Here is a 6,000-nt window from a genome sequence, read left to right as displayed (position 1 = left end):
GAATTGTATGAGATTGCCTATTTGACTGCATATTACTTGCTAATTATCTAAATGCCTTAATTGTTTCTATTTGTATATTTCTTGTTTGATATAACTGTGTTTGCTATATTATACTCCTGTTGGTGGTTGGGAAGTTTGAAGGAATTGGAAAGGGAAGCATTATTTAGACTGAAGAACCTTTAGTCATATGCCCTTTTATGGTTTAGCTTGTTTATAAGCTTTATATTATCTGGAGGAAGTTCTAGGATTTCCTTTGGCTTTCCTCTATTATTATGTATTATACATGTGGAAGCTGTTTCCATGCTGGGAACCTCTGGTTCTCACCCATGCAGATTTTGTGGTTTTCAGATGCAGGACGTGAGATTTCCCGCTGAGGCATGCTGGAGACTTCTAGATTTGCGAAGATCCTTTGTTCTCGGGACTATGTTTTGGTTTATATGCTTTGCTTAGATACTTTTATCTCCATTAAATAATACAAACATTGATGACTCCCCTTATGGGAGATTTTGGAGAATAGGTTTCTGTATTTATGTCCCTTTGGATTTCCTTTGGGGTTTTTCTTATTTTATCATATGTATATATTGCTATGCTCGAACCGGTTATCTTTGCAGCCGGATTTTGAGTCTTGATATTCCTGTTTTTGACACTCTTTTGTATATATATAATCTCGCGTTGATTTATCCTTGTTCGTTACGTTATCGATCGGAGTGTTGCGCTCTTGAGTTGCGATTTTTTGTTTACCCCTTTTTCTACAAAGGCTCCTAGTTATAATCAATCATTGATACTACTATATGTACTAAATTTTTATTTTAGAGGTCGTAATACCTTGCCATCTCTGAATTATGACTTAAGCATAAGACTCTGTATGGTAGGGTGTTACAAACTTAGAGGTTGCGATCGTGAAGGCGACGAACCACGATGACGATCCCGCCGGTGAGAAGTACATATGCGAGATCTTGAACCTCACATCTTACTCTCGCGGATATGTCCATGCCTGTGTCAGGACCATGTCGAAGCATTTGGGGAAGACACGTGACTGGATTGTTACTCTAAAAGCTCTCATGCTGGTACACTGACTCATGAACGAGGATCCATCGATGTTCCAAAATGAAATACTCTACGCGACTAAGAGAGGAACTAAGCTCCTCAACATATCTGATTTCAGGGATGAGGCTCACTCTAGCTTATAGGATCACTCTGCTTTTGTAAAAACTTATGCTTTTGTAGGCGAGATCTTTGAGTACCCTGAGGTTCAAAAGATTACTAGCAAGTTGTTGGAGACCCTAAAGGAGTTTGTTAGGAATAGAAACAAGAGGCCTAAGAGTCCTGAAAAGAAAGTGGAATTGTCCCTTACCACATGCGAAAGAGGAGGAACTGGAACCAGATATGAATGAGATCAAGGCGTTGCCTCCACCTGACATAGAGGTTGTTGATGATGAAAGGGGTGGTCGGGTTTAGGATTGGGAGAGTGGTGGTGTGGAGTAAAATTAGAGGTTAGAGTTAGGTTATATTAGAGGGTAATTTAGAAATTTTATTTTGTTTTTTAGAGTTTAGTTAAGTTTATCTGCAAAAGTTCATCTTTTATGGGTATAACTTTAATTTTCATCTTTTATGAGTAGAAATATCAGTTTTCGAATATGTTATGATTAAAAATAGCTATTTATTTAACAAAAAATGGTATAACTAACATAAAAACTTTAAAGAGTAAAGTATAATTAGGTTCTTTTGTCCTTTAGGTAGCGTTTGGTGGAGAGACAGATACGGAAAGACAGAGACTAAGAGACAGAGACTAAGAGACAGAGATTGAAATAAATCTCAGTATTCTATTTGGTACAAAATGGGAGACAGAAATTGAAATAAGAATGAAACTCTAATTTCATTTGCACAAAAGAAAAAAATTGAAATTAATTAATTGAAATGAAGGTATTTTAGGTATAAAATATTATTAAAGTTTCAGTCTCCAACTCTGAAAATTTTAGTCTCCTATGTCTCTACTTTTTAGAAGTACTGAAATACTGAAATTTTAAAGACAGAGACAAAAATTTTAGTACTAATTTTTAAACCAACAAATATGATACTAAGTCTCAATCTCTCAGTCTCTGTCTCAATATTTCAAAACAAACGCTAGGAAAGCTTATTTCTTTTTATTTTTTTGCTTCTCTGCCGGAGGAGTTGCACATTGTACAATATTGTCAAACACAAATGAATAAATTGAGGTGACATTTTCTTTTATTTCTTTAGTTATCTTATTAATATTACTTTTTCCAGTATCCTTTCGGTCTATAATTGAATGTGATTTGGAATTGCAAGTGAAGTTTCAATTTCCATTTTGAAAATATTCTTAGTTTTTTTATTTTTAAAAAGTAATAAGACCTAATAATATGTATTATGATAATAATTAATTGAGGATTTTTTTTTTCTTCATCTCCTTGCCCCTCTACATTCCATCATTACCAAAAGCATTTTGAGATAATAATTTGTCAATAAGTATCTCATAGCGTTATGAAATGATAAATTCTACAATGGCTATTGAATATGGCTGTTATAATAGTTATGAAACTTTGACAATATTTAAAAAGGATAGCTAAACATGTATTGTTAAATAATTAAAAAGTATGAATTTAATTTTAGCTATACTTTTTAAATATTGTCAAATCTAATAGTCACTTTAAAATATACCTTATATTATTGTCTCAGATGATGTATTAATTGATTAGATATTGCATTATTCTTCTTTTTCTTTTTCTTTTCAATTTTATTTATTTTATGTGTAACATTAACCAAAATTTTGAATGTTATTTTGTTGTGTACGGACCATTTAAATCATTCTAAAATCTAGAGTGTTGACGGATTGAGTTGGTTTATATTTTGAAGTGAAATTAGAACCGAGCTAATTGAATTGTAATTGGTTTGAATTTATATTTTTTTGTGTATTCGAACTAAATCGAACCAATTAAGAATGAATTGGTTATGTTCAAATAATTAGGTACCTAATAAAACAGAAATTTATAAAAAAAATAAAAAAAAAAACAAAAATTTTATTTTAAAAATCCTGTAAATATAATAATTTTTAAACATGTAAAATCAATGAACAAGTCAATAATATGCTAATAATAACAAAATACCCATAATAATTCACAATTATAACTAAATACTTAAGTCATTGTCAAAAATAGTCAATAAAAATTATATACATTTTTTAAATTTATATTTTTTTAATTTAATTAATAAAAGATTTGAATCTATGAGTTGGTTCGGATTCTACATTTTCAAAACTATTACCCAAACCAATTAATAGAGAATGTCACAGGTTCAGTTCGAATTGTACCCGATTACCATTAATTTCATAATCAATTTAATTAGTTCGATAATCAGGTACCCAATACCCATAAACACCCTACTAAAATCTAAAGTAATTTTTAATAAGGATTATGTTGCTCATTAATTTGTAATTGATCCCCATTAGCTATGGAATAACGTTTCCATTTTCTATTTTAAGCTGAAAAGCCCATGCATAAAGCGAGTTATAGACAACAGGTCATGATCTAACCCAAAAAAAAAAAAAAAATAGACAACAGGTCTGCTTTTCTAATAGATTTCGGATTTCCTCTGCGTTTCTTTAGTCTTTGGTCATGTCTTCTTTTCTTTTTTTTCAAATGATCTACTGCCGACTCATCTTTTGTGGGCCTGATGACTCTGAACAGTTTTTCTTAGTTTTTATTTTAAATTCCCTTGGCTCTAGGCGCTAGCCCCATTTAATTAAAAGAAAACAAAAAAGAACTAATTGCTATAGGTTTCTACTCTCAATAGACTTGCCACTTGTTTCTATCTAATTTATAGATTTGTAGAGTTTGAATCAGTTGATAAATAACAAGATGAGAGTAAATATTAGTTACTACAAATAATGTTAAAAGACTTTATTGTAGCTCTGTTGAAGCAAGGCAATTTATGAAAATATATTTAGTAATGTTGGATTATTCTATAAATTATACTCACATTTGTAAAGTTGTAATCCAATATTATTTTATACGTATATAATGATAAAGGGATAAATTATCTTTCTACTCATAAATATTTATAATACTATTGATAAATTTATCTATGAAAAAATAAAATTAATCTTATATCTATAAAAAATGAATTTTTGTTGATAAAATTATTTAACCCCTAAAAAATTATTTAAAATTCTTCAATTAATCTTCTTAACTTAACTTTCTCATTCTCAATCGTAAATTTTTTTCACTGTCACCATCTAATCATCAACCCTTTATTGCTATCACCTTATTTGTTGGTTGGTGAAAATGATACTCAACTATATTTAGATATCATAGACGTGTAAACTCTAAAGAAATCTTGTTATCTTGTTCATGGTCTAGAATGAGGTCAAGAGAAAATTCAAGTTGAGTTTCCCAAACGTATTGCAGTGTTAGAGTGAGCGAACGATGGCTGGTAAAAGGATGGAGCTACGACAAAGACAGTGATCAAGTCATTTGAGAAACTTGCATCCTTATGAAAAAAACTTCTTGATAGAAAGCCTGTCATAGTCATAAATGCTACCATTTTGAGAAGGTAGAACAGATTTGCAATATCAAGGATTTGGGGCAGATTTGCATAGCATTTCATGAAAAGTGATTGTGGTAAGCGAAAAAGTATTTTCACAGACTAATAAAGGAAGAAGAATGAGAAACATTATAATTGACGATATTGTTGAAAGCTTGTTGGAAGGCATGTTCTCAATTGCTTAGCTTGTTTTGATAGCAATTATGAAATGGAAGTGAGGTACACACTTGTTTAAGAGTACATTTGAGTGTGTTTAATGGTTTGGGGACTATGTATTTATTTTAGGTTTGGTGGTCATGGTGGCGGCTGTAATAGTAGCGATGGCAATAATTAGGAATGAGAGTTAGATGACAAAGGATTTGGAAATAGTGGTAAAAGATTGCAGATTATCGGGATGATCGTACTGAAACAATGGTTGGAAATTGAGGGGGATAAATTAGATTAAGAAGGACAGTTAGAAATTTTGAATAATTTTTAAAAATTGGATAGATTTATTAGTAACGTTTTGAATATTTATAGGTAGAAATAATAGTTTATTTATGACAATTTCTATCTTAGTCAATGCAACTTAACCCAGGTTTTATGGACATTGGAATGATATTGTAACAGTATTTATCTCTCAACAATAAAATTTTTTTATATAAGAACAATTATTTCATTTTTTTTATATAAGAACAATTATTTCATTTATAAAATAGTTATATGATACTTACAGATAACAAAAAGACATTAGATTTAAATCTTTATATTGAACTAAAATCAGAAAGTGAATTCAAGAATTGATTCCATGGAATCTTAACATGTAAAAACATAGATAAATTTTGGTTTCTTTTATTTCTAAAATGACACAAATAGTGCTGCAACATTATGAGGTATCTATTTTTCTTCTTGGAGTAAATATAAATCCTTGTCTAATCTAAAAGTATTTCAATAAATAAAATAGTATTTCCGATATTTTTTTTTTTAATTTTAATCTTAACATTACAAGAAAAATATTGAGTACCAAATTTATTGTCGGATTTAGCATCGCACATTAGCATCAACTTTACTGATGGATTTATGGACGGTTTTTATATGGAGTTCGACAGGTCAAATCATTATCGACGGATTCTCGTTTCTGATGGTAAATTCGCTGGAAATAGTTGAGGGGAAAATGGGGAAAATAGGCGCGAAATTGTAGCCTACTTTAGTAGAACACTGTGATTTAGTGACCGCAATGCATTACCGCCAAATTTACCAAGGAACCCTAAAATTCAAAGCGCGAACCCTCTCCCCCTTCATTTCAAAATATCCTTTCTCTCTCTACCCTCTCTTCTCGCACTCTCTCTACCCGTCTCCTCTCTCCTCCAGCACCGCCGCTGCCATCGCCTTCTATTGCCGCCTCCCTCCTCTGCTCCATTTTCTCAAGCCGTACCTATGCTCCATGAAGAATCTGCACCG

Source organism: Arachis stenosperma, chromosome 9 (genome assembly GCF_014773155.1).
Source record: "Arachis stenosperma cultivar V10309 chromosome 9, arast.V10309.gnm1.PFL2, whole genome shotgun sequence".
Lineage (NCBI taxonomy): Eukaryota > Viridiplantae > Streptophyta > Magnoliopsida > Fabales > Fabaceae > Arachis > Arachis stenosperma.
This window is presented reverse-complemented; position numbering follows the sequence as displayed.